Here is a 13,423-nt window from a genome sequence, read left to right as displayed (position 1 = left end):
TCGGGTGTTACATTTATGGCTTTGGCTTTGTTCGTGACCGCAGTGAGGTCTGTGAAGTCTGGCATTAAAGGTCTTCACACACACTCAATAAACAGCATACATCGTGATATGGACAAGTAATCAACTTCCCTGGTTCTGCAGAGTGTTCTGCATATATAGTTCGCTTCTAACATGCATATGACTGTAAGATTTTTATTTTTTTATATACTTTAAGGAATATTTTCTTTGTTGCTTTTTTGCCATGTTCATAAGCAGCTGTGTTTATGCTGCTTATGTTTAAGTTTTTCACTTTGAGAAGCCTAAGTCATAGGCAGCGCTGATAAGAACTGTAGTTTCCTGCCTAGTCTCTTTCATACAAGTTAACAGAAGGATATAATCATACTTGGTGTCATCCTCAGTAACACAGATACATGAGGCTAATAATAATAAAGATTTAATAAAATGTATAGTGCCCTGAAAACAGGAGAGGAGGAGTGACTTCTGTCAAGAGAGGTGTTTGGGCCAGCTGCACCTGATCAACAACTACTCATAACCAGTGCCACTAGGAGCAAGCAATGGCTAACAGGGAATGGAGACATCCATCTGCTGACCAGACCTGATGACTTCTGAGGCTTGCTGCTTCCCCAGGGGCTAGATCAGGGATATCAGAGAAATTACCAAGGCCTGTCTAATCATCAGACTTTGCTATTCTTTCATGTGGGCACTAGTAAAGTGAGAGAAAAAGAGAGAAAGCTTTGGGGGAACCTGATAGCAGCCTTCCAATGCCTGCAAAGAGAAAAGACATCAAGAAAAGACAGAGGCGGGATCTTCTCAGCAGTGTGTGGTGGGAAGATGAGAAGTGATGGGTGTTAGTTGAAATGGGAGGTTCTGACTGGCTATGAGGGGAAATTTTTTCATGGTAAGGACAGTCAGGAAGTGGAGCAGAGACCCAGAGAGCATGAGCAGTCTTCATCCTTGGAGGTTTTCAAGACCCAGCTGGATAGGATGCTGAGCAACATGGCATGATCTCAAGCTGACCCTGCTTTGAACAGGAGGTTGCCTGTGAGACCTGAGGTCTCTTCCGAATTGAATTTTCCTAATATGCTATGAAGCCTTCTTAAAAGAGCACTTTTGTTGCAGGCCCTGGTTCTCAGGGAATTTTAAGCACCCTGATACTTACTGGAAATGTGACACAGTAGTACAATGCAGAAGGTCTTTCGAGTGCAGAAGGAACAATATATTGATGAGTGGCCTAGATGGACTAAGGGAGGTGTTCTGCTGGCCTTGCTACTCACAGATGAGCAATAGTTCAGGGCTCTGCTAGTTAATGTCAGTCTTGGCTGCAGTTACCACACAGCACTGAAGTTTAAGATCCCGAGAGAAGTCAGGAAGGCATGTAGCAGAGCAAAGATCACGGACTTCACCTTGTTTGTGAAACTAGTCAATTGAACACTGTAGGATAAAGTTCTGAAGGACAAAAGCACCCAGGAGACCTGACTGATCATCAAGGAAAACGTCTTCAAAGCACGAAAAGAGTCCATTCCTATGTGCACAAAAAAAAAGAGCACAAAAACCAGGCATGGCAGGAGGCTGGTTTGGCTGTAAGGGGAACTTCCAACTGAGCTCATGATAAAACTACTACCTCTGCGGATGACAGGAATAGATTTTGTTTAATTTGAGTTAACCAAGGCTTTCCACATGGTCTCTTAGCATTCCAGTTGGGAACGTATGGTGTCTGAATGGGTGGACTGCATGGTAAGTGGATAAAAGCTGGACCACTGGGCTCAAAGGATGGTGGTCAGTAGTTAATTAATCAATTCTCTCTCCATTTTCCTCCTTAACTTGCATCATGGTATGATAAAATCATGCCAGCGTTTTATATTTCCAAAACCATGCATAGTTGCAGTCCTCTATGATCCTTGAAATCTTTTGTTAATTATTGCCAGCTTCCCACTGTTGGTCTTGTCTCAGAATGTGGCATGGGAACCACTGAAAATGCTTTGTGCAGACAATAATCATTGTTTTCCAGAACAGAGGGGAAATGCTCTACTAAGGGCCTGATCCTACAGCTTGATAAAGCCAGTTATAAACTTAAAAAACAAATAAACAAACAAACATGGAGATGTAGCTGTTATTTTTGCATTATGTTATCAGTATAGGCATTCTGTTGATACTAATTAATGCCTCTTGGTGTCTATGGGCACACACTAGTATTTACTTCAGAGTAACTGAGAGAAGTTCCTACTTAAGAATTATTAGACTTCTTTTCACAAGATTTTTCTTCATGGATATTTTCCTTCAGAGCTGTCCAGCTTGTATTTTAACACCTCCAGAATTGCCTTGGAGCTTTATCTGGAAATGCTTGTATAATCCTGGTAGTCCCGTTGTGGGGGGAAATCTATTGTCTTTTATAAAATAAGACTGGTAAGTCTGTTTTTAAGAAGAAACTGAAAAACAAACACACCCACCTTAGCCTGCATGTGTTGTGGTGGCTAGATGGCTGTCCAGAGTCAGTAAAAACATTAACTAGTGCCTCACAGGGAAAGCCTGGCTTCTCTAAGGTCATGGGCCAGGCTCCTGGTGACTAGATCAGGGCCGCTGATAACTTGATGATCAAGGACACTTATGATCTTACCACTGATGACTGAGATGTTCTCTCCACTGAAGGAGTGGATACACTGCTCTCCTCCCTACGCTGACACTATGTCTCGTCCTTCAAAACAACGTCACTTCTGCAGCTGAATAGCTATTACTAGTTCAGACCCCATGTGCTGTGGCATTTTGCCTGTTGACTGAGAAGATCAGCAGTGATGTGACTTCCTTCTCACTTGGAAATGTCACTTGTATGACAAAGGTCAGAAAGCTTCTCTAAGATACAGTTAATTATTTATGGTTGTTGTATCTTGAAGTCCTCCCTGCTTTGCCATACTTAAGTAAGCTTTCCTCACAGATTTGTTCACTTGGTTTTGGTCATATATGTTTATGTGAATTAGAATTAGAGCAACCAAGCAGCATTCATTGTAACTTCAGAGGGATGCAGCTGCACTTTATCTTGTTAGATTTAAGATTCTGTACACAAGACTTTTAAAGCCAATTTTTATCTATTTGGCAATTGTCTGTGTGAACAGAAAACCAGTCTTGTTGCTTTTTTTAGCCATTGAACCATTGTTCCATTATACAGTCAGATTTTCTTTTTAAAGTTTTCTCCCTGCTCTCTTTGTCTGTAAATAGGTTTGCGTTCCCTCACATGTTGACAAGAAGTTGTACATGTGTTTGATAAACATCTCTGTTTCACAGTGCTATGAACTGAAGTGAAGCTTCAGTGTTTCTTCCAATCTACATTTAGAGGAGGAGTTGATTTGATTTATATTACACGGTTTGTGTGTTCGGGAAATAAGCATTAATGCATCAGGTCAAGGGGAATAAATTGCCATTAGTACACCACTTCTTTTGGCAGCCTTCTTAATCTTAGTGTTTCACCACCTTGCCTGGGATTTGCAAAAGTGCTCAAACTTAACCCAACCCTCCACCCTTCAAGGTCAAGGGTAAGCTCCCTTTGGCTTTAAAGAAGGCAATTTTAGTCCTGTGCTGATGCTTTTGAAAGTCTTACCTTTCATTTGTAGTTAATGATGTGTTGAGCTTTTTAATGAACAGCCTGTTTCAGGTTTTGGATCTCTGTAATACATGTGCTACGGCTGGGTGGAAGGGCTTTGTGTAACTTCAAACAGGTAAAGGGTTAACGGAGTCCTCGCCAGCCCTGGGGCATCCAAAATGGGCAGTGATGCTGCCTTTATGCAGGGGTGTGGGGATCCTCAGCCAATTGACTGCTGAGAAAGGAAAGCTGGAGCAAAAGGTAAATCAGTACTTTCTAGTAGGTCTGTGTAAAGGAAGTATTTCTTCCAGTGTGATTCTGTTTACTGATGTTGATGGCAGTATTTCGTCAGCTCTTCAAAGAGGTATTTTCTTCATTCTCCACTCTTGCTTAACTAATAAGTCATGTATTTCTCTGTGATCCAGTTATGGCACATCCCGTGAGAGATTAGTTTCTTCTTCCTGTCCTTGAACGGTGGGTGATTCCTGCGGTCAGGGTTGCAGAATGCTCTCATAATCCCCTTGTTCCGTGTGCTCACCGGGGGCCTGACACATTCATCTGCAAAGCACTTGTTTTAAAGGCAACCTGAGTTTATGGCTAGAAATGCTAGTGGGCTGTTTGTAGTAGAACCCAATGCAGGATGACGGGGAAATAGCACTTGGCAGGCACCCGGATCCCAGAATGGGAAGCCTGCAGTCCTTCTCGCTTGGCTGCTGGATGTGCCCGCAACCAGGTCCATGGGCGCTGCAGCTTTGGCCACCTGAGTCCCTGCGGCATGCAGGGCATGTCCCAGGCCTCCTGCCTCTTGATGGCTGCTTGCCTCGGGGCATATGGTGTGGCAAGGTGAGGTGTTTCCCCAGCTATATCGCCTTGCGGGGCCGCATCTGCTGGGCATTCTCTACGCTACCTGCGGGCCCAGCGGCCTCCGCCAGCTGCTGGTGGCGGGACGAGGAGCCCGTGCCACCATTTTGTCCGGTGGTGCTGTGGAGACGGTGCCTCTTGAAGGAAGGGGCCTCCAATCCCTCGTGTTGTGGCTCCATGCTGGAACACTTGAATACTCGCATGGCCTGGCTGTGGGGAGGCTGCCGTGTGGCTAGCCTCATAGATACTGCCCTACACAGTGCACCTCTGCTGCATGTGACCACTGGGCCCTTCAACTTCCTTACATTTGTGGCACTTTGAGAGAGAGACTTGAGTTTGTACCAGATTAAAGCACTTCCTAGCAGTTGAAAGAAACATATCTAAGCCCCAGGAAGAGAGAGGATAGGGCTCGAGTTCCTCTCCTCCTTGCTCCTCCTTCCTCCTATGGGCTACTTTAGGCAGCTTCTCAGTTGGCGATCTGGCCTCTATGAATCCCATTCTTAATGCACCTAAATTTCCCCAGAAATTGTACATGGATTTTAGGGAAATAATTCAGACCTGTCCTGGGAGAAAGGGATTGGTGATAGTGCCGTGCTTCTGCCTTGTATCTGACACCAGAAGAATTGACGCTGTTAGTCCTATATTCATTTATCACTACTTGCTTATATTTTGCATTTACCCTAGTTCTCTTACATGGCAATATTTTTGTACATTTAATTTGTTAAGTAAGTGCACGGTCTTTCTTTTCCTATGGAAACTGTAGATGCATACACCTCACTTGTCTTTTTGAAGTTGTTACACATGTTAGGGTTTCTTTCAGCTCCCAGTATGATCAGTAGGTGGAATATAGGTAAGAAAAACACACTAATACCTGCTTGGCACGAATGTCTACCCTTTTATTAAAAGGCTGTTTCCATACTTTGGTAAAATTGAGTTGGCCAGCTACTGGTATGGCACTGCATTGGTCTGGTGCTTTGCACAAGACAAAGACTTGAAAGGTCATTTTACATGGCATCCATATCCCAATTAGTGGAAATGTCTATTGCTAAAGTTGGTTTAATTGTAATAGGTAATTAGAGGCTTGAGTGAATATATTTTCTTGTTAGACTGATCCCATGGACATTTGTTTGCGTGCCTGAATGCATGTAGGCATGCTTGCTGGCCTTGACTGGATTACGTGTGTCAAATCTTACTTCAAGTGTCTGCAGGACTGGGCCACAATGCTTAAACAGTCTGAAGGAGTGAAAGCAACTGTGACTGAAGGATGCACAGAGTACAGGGGGATATTATAAGGTATTGTGTGTCTGCTTTGGATTTTTTTTAAAATCAATTTGTGACTTACAATAGTGAAAAAAAAAAACACAACAGAACATAAAAGTATTTAGAGAAAAAGGGAATCTCGGTAGTGTGGTACCTTCCCTAATATCAGGAAGAACTGGCATGTAAACCTGCTGTTCACTTGCGTTTCATGCACTAGCTTGCTACACAACAAGGTGTTTTCATGGCTAATGCTGATCAGAGGCATTCCTAGTGTGATTATATGTCGACTGCAGCGTTCATTGTGCCTCTGGTATGTGCACCCTCTTATAAAATTCTTTGCATACCAGGCTTGAGTTTAGAAGATTTCTTCTTGTTTGTTTTGTGAAGCCAGATAAGAAAGGAACTGTGATTTACAGCCTTGAACTTACGATTGAACAGCTTTCACTTCCACTGCTCAACAGCCCATGCACTTGGTAACATTCCTTCTGTATCACGGAGTATTTTTGTTGACGGGGATTACTTTCGGCTTAAGAAAGCAGTGCACTGCGTTTTTCTCCTCTTGTTCTACCTGTCCAAATGTACTACTACTTCCTCTCCAAAACCTTTTTGATAAGTGCTGAAAACATTTTGGGATTTTTTTTTTTTGCATCAATCTCGGTAATATGAGCAATGGTAATATGTTGAGATTCTCTGCGCGTCTGTAATCATCTGTAAATGTTAGAGAAGTCAGAATTAGCCTTTCGTTTTTGTGCATAGACCTTCCACGTGGGTCCTCAACATTAGATTGTGTGTACATGTCAGTGTCCTTCCCTTTTGATTGTGTCCCCCAAGATGAAGTTCACCATCGTACACTTCTTGACCTTTTTTTTTTTTTTTTTCCAATTTAAACATTTGGAATGCTATCAAATATCAGGTATTTTTGTCCATAAAGCTTCAGAGGCCTCAACTAAGGAAATGTATGGGATGCCTGTATCTTAATACGACTTTGGGATCAGCTGATTCCTCCTGGTATGGACTGAGGAAAAATTGTGAATTATTTCTTCAGGATACAGCATTATCAGTGCTTCTTGTACTAAATAATTTGCTGTCAGGTAAAATTGCAAACCCTCTGGTTTATGTATAAACAGACGCTGTTTTTTGTACTTACTGTCCTTACTTTGCGGGTTCATTCTGGGAAACTGTCAGCAACATTGTCTGAGATGTACATATCCAGACAAGTTTGGAGCTCTTAAGGCTTCATCACTGGCTTGCATTACTGTCTGTGGGATGATCGTGAACTCTTTCCACAAGCGGCTCAGGAGTGCTGGAGAACACCATTGCACTAACCAGAAGTCCTGGAACTGGGGCCAAATAACTGTTAATCCTGGAGCATCTGAGTGGGAACACAGTTGCAAAACATCCGTATTCCTGGTTGAGGAGGGGGAGGTGGTAAGAGACTGTACTGCCAGGTGTTAATTAGCTTTCTGATGTAGCACCAGCTGATGTTTGTGAGCTTATAGGCTTTGCACTGATAAACATTTTTTTTTCTCCTGTTGCATGCCTGAAGTGTGGCTTTTTGCTTTTTCTAGTGCTCAGTTCCTATTGACTGTACAAGTCATTGCTGTAGCCCGATTTCCTCCCTTAGGGCTACCACCATTTAGTTACTCAGACTGACAATTTCATCTTGTGCATCAAGAAAAGCCTTTACAATACCATGCCATTAATGAAGAGTTACTCTCTGAAAAGATTAAGTCCTTTGGTTTATTTAGTAAGCTAACACATGAGCAGGGTGTAATATCTGCTGGAACATCACCTGTGTTCCTATACCACTTCCATGTGTGCCTGATTCTAGTTCACTTCTTGACAGTCCTTGCCTAGTTCCAGTCATTTGTGCCTTTTCCTCATTCTGGATAGCTTTTTCCTTCTGATTGCACTACTTCCACATGCACAGCCCTTGCACGGATAAGTTAGCATTATAATATATAGCTGATTTAATTCTGAGACAAAAAACACATTGGTCATACATATCAGTGAAGAGTTCAATAGCATTTCTGTGAACAAACTGAACATCTTTATTGCATCTTTTTTAAAGATCAAAAAGCAAAGTCATTACTAGGACCTTACCTTAGAATTGAAAGTTCTGCCTCTGCAAGATGTTTGGAGTATTTCTTGTCCTTTCTCCCAAGTCCACTGGTATCATGAGGTTACAAACAAAATTCCCTTGGCACACAGAATATACAGAAAAAGTATTGAGAATTGACTGGTGTGCTTCACCATAGGGAACTGCTATCAATGTGCTTATTTTATTCGTTGCACCAAGTAGACTATTACATTTGGGTTTTTGGATGTCATTTCTTCCTTGGTTAAAAATTGTCCATGCCAGAATAACCATAAACTATCCCTCTACTACGAAAGCTGTTCATCCTTCTTTTGCAGTAGTAACATTCATGCTTGCCCTTGCCATCGTGGTCTTTTATCTTTTCCAGATTGCAGTGTATCTGCTATAAATTCTAAAGTACAGTTGTGAGTCCTGCTTCGTCTTTAAATCACTGCAGCTGTGTAGCAGACACTCACCGTTGACGGGATACTATGCTTTATGTATTTCCTTACCTTGGTTTTAAAAAAGGGGCTTTCTCAAGACTTAATCATAGTCCTCTCCTATCCTTGCAGAGCACACATTATGAACTTGTCGCTGTTTGTGACAGGCAAATCTTTGCCTCACCTTGGAGCTGTAGAGGCACATAGGCTTTGATTTTTTTTTTTCCCATCTGTGGGATGCGTTATGTTATTAGGAATATTCCTGTTCATATGGAAGCCTTGTAGCTGCTCAGAAAGCTTCCTTACCAAGAAGTCTTAGCTGAAAAGGGAGGGATGGCTGAGGTTTTACTGTGCTGCTCAGTATATCCACTGAGTCAAAGAACTCACCATTAACCTTTCCTAGGCTCTCTCAATCTGGACACCCATTACAGTGAAGGCAGCTTCACTGGGAGAATCCAAACAGTGGGGTAGGAGTCCTTTCGCTGTCCTGTTTCCAGACAGAGAGGTGCCAGGTGGCATCTGCTAGTTCCCTACATGACTTTGGGAAGGGATGCCAGGGATGCCTTGTGTGGGCACTCGGTTCATGCATTTTTGAATCTCTTGACCCTCAAGTCTCTCTCTTTCTTCCTTTTTGTCATATGCAGTCATTTCCATGGCTTCTCCCACACCTAGCCCTCTGATACTTGCCCCAGGTGGGCAAGCTGGTCAGAACTGTGTTCAGGAACAGATGTCCACAAACCCCATAAGCTGAGGGACGAGCGTTTCATTCCAGGGTTTTCGGTGACTGCCTTTTTAGGCATAGGTTTTTAGTGCTCGGTTTGATCTTTTGATGTGACTGGGAGTAGCTAGTCAAAGTTCTATCTTTTAAAACCACAGTCATAGTTATTTTCATGCAAAGTGATAATGCAACACGTACCTGAAGAAAGTGCATATGCCGTGTCTGGAACACAGAAATGGATTACCTCAGAGGAGGTGGAGGCAGAACGCAATCACTCAAAACAAGCTATGATTTAGGATCAAGATACGGGAAATGTGCTATCAGATAATCTTCCCCCCTCATTCCAGATTTATAAAATAAGGATTGGCGTCGGCACACAGAGGCGGTTGGTGCTTTAGGAATGCCAAAGAGGAGGTAGTTATTTGACAGAACGACTACCAACTCCACGCTTGTTTTTGCCTACAGGTTATGAGAAAGTGTTGAGAGCTGTTCTCAGCTTTTAGAGGGTCACCTTTCTTGGTAGCTTGAATTCAGAATATACATACATAAAAGTAGTTTGTTTCCTATGAGAAATTAACCTGGTTAAGTAGATGAAAAGAGTTGGCTCAAGAGAATCGGTGCTACTGGCAGACCATGATTCTCTTACCTTGCGGAGCACCCAGCCTGCCTGGAAATGTTTGGTGCTGGGAGGAAAAAGAAAAACAGCCAAATCTGATGCTGTTCTTGACGTCGTCTTATGTGGAAATCTGCGTGATTGAATTATATTCGGTACGGAAGAAAGCTAAATTGCTTGTCTTAAGAATTGTTTTAAATCATTTTCTCCTTTTCCTCGGTACAAATTGGGAGTGTTACACTGTAGGCAGCACCCAGCTGAGCAGGCTTCTCAGAAAAGCTTCTTGCCCTTTGAACAAGGAGTACTTAGCAGCTGGAGCTTTGCCCCTGTACAGAAAGTGTGAGTGTTATATTTACATTGTAAAATACACCAGCACTTAATTCCAGGTTCATTTTCTTCATGACAAAAGCCAGAGGAAAAGCTGAAATTTGGTTTTTGTCTACAGCTGTTTTTTAGAGTTTCAATTAATCTTCCAAGCCTTGTAATTGGTTTAGTTTAATTATGAAGTCTTGAAATGGAGTTATAAAAGATCACTGCTGTTTGGAGGTGAAGCCAATTGTAACTCTTTTTGCTACAAGTTGAAGATTCAATTATTATTATTATTTTTTTAATTCTGAACACAAATCAACTCTTTGAATATCATGAAAAGTTAAGGTAAAGGTGCTCTTGATGTATGCAGTCCAGTCCATTCTGTGTTATCACATTTCTTAGTATTTGTTTTCTGGTGGACCATCTAAAACAGGAACTACATAGAGGTGGAATATATTTTTTAGTAAAGATTTTGTAAACCAGCAAACTTCTGGGTTTGGCAAGATTGTGTTTTTATAGCTTACTTGTTCTTTACATGATGTGGGTTTGTTTGTTTATTTGCTTTTTCTGTGGTTGGACTGTAATCTGTAAAGAAAAATACACAATAGGACCTTTAAACAGTGAGATGAAAATAATTTAATTTGCTAACAATTTATTTCAATTGATGTAAAAAACCTCACCTATGAAGTAGAAGTCATTGTATCACCTGCTGACTTTTACAATTATACATTTTCAGGTGAAGGTGCTAGATTTCTGGTCTACTTTGTGACGTGCCCTGTGAAATATACAGGGAAAAGCTGAGCTATAAACTGAGTTAGTGTCAGGTCACATCTCATGTTCCTCCCAGGCACTAAGACTAGTGAGAGCTCTTTTTAATAGGGACAAAACTCCCAGACTTCTTGAAGCCTAACAAAGGTATCCTTTTTTATTAAGAAGTACATAAATAAAATTAAAACTAAAAAAAAAACAAAACAAAAAAAAAAACACACACACAAAAAAAAAACTTGAAAGCCTTGATTTTTGCATAGGCGCTGTACTCATAGGCACTGAAGCTTTTGCAGTAGTACGTGTTTAAAACTCGTAAAAGAAGATACAGCCGATGGGTGTAATGCTGAAGATATTTAGGCCCAGGGATGCAGAGGCATGATGTTTTAGAGCATGCATTTTCCAAAGATTCAAAGTTTTTTTGCAAGACACTTTTCAGTGCTGGAGGGGAGTTTAACACTGGGATGAAACCGAGGTGTGCCATGCATTCATATCTCACCACGGGAGACATCTGTGGTAACTACATCAGTTTTTCTAGCATTTCAGCAGATTGTGATCAGTACTTTGTATTGCATTTGGAAGAGAATGGTCTGAAGTATATGTAGTCGTTCAGCTGAGCTCATGGTTTCAGTAGCTGCAAAAACCTCAATTTTCCTTTATTTAACCTGTTTTGATTTGACTGCACGATGTTATCCTTATCCGGGTGTTTTTGTCTTGTGCTGCTCCCCTGGAACTGAGATAAGGCTCGCTGCTGGTAACGTCTGGCGCATTAATTGCCATGTTCTGCCTCGACTTGACTGCTTTAAAAAATGACACCACACAGTTGACTTTTCAGGAATAGTTGCTTTTTTATATGGTTCAGTTTCCTCTATCAGCAAGTACCATTGCTGCTTTACTCAGTTTTATTTTCTTCAGAATTTCTCAACCAAGTGATTTGCGGCCCTTGAACTTCCTAAACTATTCTGTAATTTACTCTGCGTGCATTTTAATCTTTCTGCAGGACATGCTGACTGCCCATAAAATGTTTGGAAAATGAATTTCCCCTTTTAACTCAATAACAAAACCGATGTAAGAAAGCTAATGTGACTGTCTGCGAGCTCCCAAGGGTGGCTGCGATGGGCCGCGGTTACACATGCCATCCTATTATTCTCCTTCCTAAAACAATGTCACCAGAGAAAATGGGGCTTAGCTGGTTGTTTACATGAAGTTGTGCCTGCTGAAGAGAGATTCAAATGGAAGACTCTGGTCTCGATCTGGACCATGACTAAATTTCGTCTGGGTGCCAGCCCAAGAGCCTGAAACACCAGGTCTTTGGAGGCCCTGTGTGAGATCCTTGCCCCTCCCGGGGCACCCCAGGGAGTCCCTGCAGCCTGGCCGCTGCGTGGGGTGGAGGTAACGCTTGGCTTTCATTTCTTAGCCATGGGGGTCAATATTTTCAAGCCCTCCCCCATTCATCATGAAGAATATATATATTTTTTCATCACAATGACCAAGAACAATGTGACTCCCTCCACACGGCGTCGGGCTGGTTAGCTTCTGAGCAACGTGCAAGGATCCCCGTATTACTGGGTGAGGAGAAAAACCTCTGCCATTTAAAATTCCTTCCCTACCTTCCTAGGGTTAATGGTCGCATTTAAGTTGCGGAGCACGAGAAAGCTTATTTTGGTATTTAGGACAAAAAAAGCAAAAAAAAATTTCCTCTGTCTGTTGGTGCCCCCTTGGTTTCGGTTTGATCTCGTGTCAGTGCAGAGCAGAGCCCCGCAGAGCGCTCGCCGGGCAGAAGGTTGTTTTCTTAAAACATGTGCAGCATTTTCACTGTATATTCTCTTTTAAATGGATTTTAAAGATCATTCCAAGCAGCATGCCAGGGCTTTGAAACAACTCTCCTGGCCTATTCTACCAATTCCTCCCGTGTATTTCTAACCTATATTTGCTGTCAAACTCGTGGCTCGGACTTTCTGTGTTGCACCGACTCCGGCTTCAGGCAGGCACCCGACCCTTGCTGTCTCGGCTCGTTTCCATCCCCAGGTCAAGCACCGCGGCCCATTTGCTGTTCTGCCCTTGCTGAACTAGCACAGAGGGCTGCTGCTGCGTCCCTGTGGGTGCACACATGTACTTACTGGCAGTAGCAGGCTGGTTACTCTTTCCTCAGCATGTTAAAATCCTGCCTTTTTCCTGAGTAGGCACGCTGATAGTACCCAAATCTTTCACGATTCCCCACTTTTCCTTGAGGTTTATCAGCCCTCACGTTTCAGGCCGGTGCTCAGATTGAGCCCAAATGCACGTTGTTCAGCTGCTGCTCGCCTTGTCACAGCCCTCCTCCCTTGCAATAATTTTGCCTTTACACCCAGCTGTTAATTTTATCCATGTGCTTGCTTGCCTTTGTGCTGCAGTCTTTTAATCATGCCCGATCCAGGCAAGCAGGATGGTTTGGGAGTTTTATTCTCAGTTCCACGACCCGTTTTAAGCCTGGCCTCGGGGAAGTTGGCCTGCTTTGCCTTGTGCTCGGGGCAGGTGGTGGTGGTGGCCACGCACCTCCTGCAGCCCCCGGCTGGGGCACGTGGGACCTGCGGCATCTCGGGCATCGCAGGGCACCGCTGGATCGCCTGCTGCGCTCCTGCCTCGTCCCTGTCCCCGGCCAGATGGACTCGAAATTTATAGTTCTGAGAAGCTGGAGTCCTTCCTTCTGTATGGCTGCTTTTTTTGGTGGTGGTGTGCTTTTTTTTTTTTTTTTCTTTTAAACTTCAAGATGGGGGTACCTAATTTAATAAAGGATTCGATCAGCTGGAATGAGCACTTTTGAAAGCAG

General features: G+C 42.8%; 1 protein-coding gene across 3 annotated transcripts in view; it reads left to right on the top strand.

The window, feature by feature from the left end:
- Positions 1-13,423, top strand: part of CRADD (CASP2 and RIPK1 domain containing adaptor with death domain) — a 75,200-nt gene that overhangs the window by 8,120 nt on the left and 53,657 nt on the right. The gene's annotated exons all lie outside the window — the stretch shown is intronic.

The sequence above is a fragment of the Aythya fuligula genome, chromosome 1 (genome assembly GCF_009819795.1).
Source record: "Aythya fuligula isolate bAytFul2 chromosome 1, bAytFul2.pri, whole genome shotgun sequence".
NCBI classification, from domain to species: domain Eukaryota; kingdom Metazoa; phylum Chordata; class Aves; order Anseriformes; family Anatidae; genus Aythya; species Aythya fuligula.
The sequence above is the reverse complement of the archived record's forward strand: the minus strand, read 5'-3'. Positions and strand labels throughout refer to the sequence as shown.